At 43.7% G+C, this 815-nt stretch overlaps 1 non-coding gene across 1 annotated transcript; it reads left to right on the top strand.

Moving 5' to 3' along the window:
* The first annotated feature begins 419 nt into the window (after nucleotides 1–419).
* On the top strand, nucleotides 420–526 carry LOC119933846. Its single transcript, XR_005452716.1, has one exon. It is a non-coding gene; the product is annotated as a U6 spliceosomal RNA (small nuclear RNA).
* The last annotated feature ends 289 nt before the right edge of the window (nucleotides 527–815 follow it).

Here is an 815-nt window from a genome sequence, read left to right as displayed (position 1 = left end):
GATTAGAACCCAGGTCCTTCTGACTATCCAGAAGGACTATCTCACTATCCAGTAGGCCGCCTTGCGTCTCTTCTTGAAGGCAGGAATCATGTCTACTAACTCTAGTAGCACGGGCCTGAGAATCAGAAGGATGTGGGTCTTGGATCTGCCACTTGTCTGCTGTGTGACCTTGGGCAGGCCAGTTAACTTCTCTGGGCCTCAGTTACCTCATCTGAAAAATGAAGATTAATACTAAGAGCCCCATGTAGGACATTCATTCATTCATTCATTCATTCAATCGTATTTATTGAGCGCTTACTGTGTGCGGAGCGCTGGAGTAAGTGCTTGGGAAGTCCAAGTTGGCAACATCTAGACATGGTCCCTACACAACAGTGGGCTCACAGTCTAGAAGGGGGAGACAGACAACAAAACAAAACATTGTACTCGCTTCAGCAGCACATATACTAAAACTGGAACGATACAGAGAAGATTAGCATGGCCCCTGCACAAGAATGACACGCAAATTTGTGAAGCGTTCCACATTTTTACGAGCGCTCATATTTACTGAGCGCTTAGTACAGTGCTCTGCACACAGTAAGCGCTCAATAAATACGATTGATTGATATTTTTTACTCTATTTTACTTGTACGTATTTACTGTTCTATTTATTTTATTTTGTTAATATATTTTGTTGTCTGTCTCCCCCTTCTAGACTGCGAGCCCGCTGTTGGGTAGGGACCGTCTCTATACGTTGCCAACTTGGACTTCCCAAGCGCTTAGTACAGTGCTCTGCACACAGTAAGCGCTCAATAAATATGATTGAATGAATGAATGAA

Source organism: Tachyglossus aculeatus, chromosome 10 (genome assembly GCF_015852505.1).
Source record: "Tachyglossus aculeatus isolate mTacAcu1 chromosome 10, mTacAcu1.pri, whole genome shotgun sequence".
Classification (NCBI taxonomy): Eukaryota; Metazoa; Chordata; class Mammalia; order Monotremata; family Tachyglossidae; genus Tachyglossus; species Tachyglossus aculeatus.
This window is presented reverse-complemented; position numbering and strand designations above follow the sequence as displayed.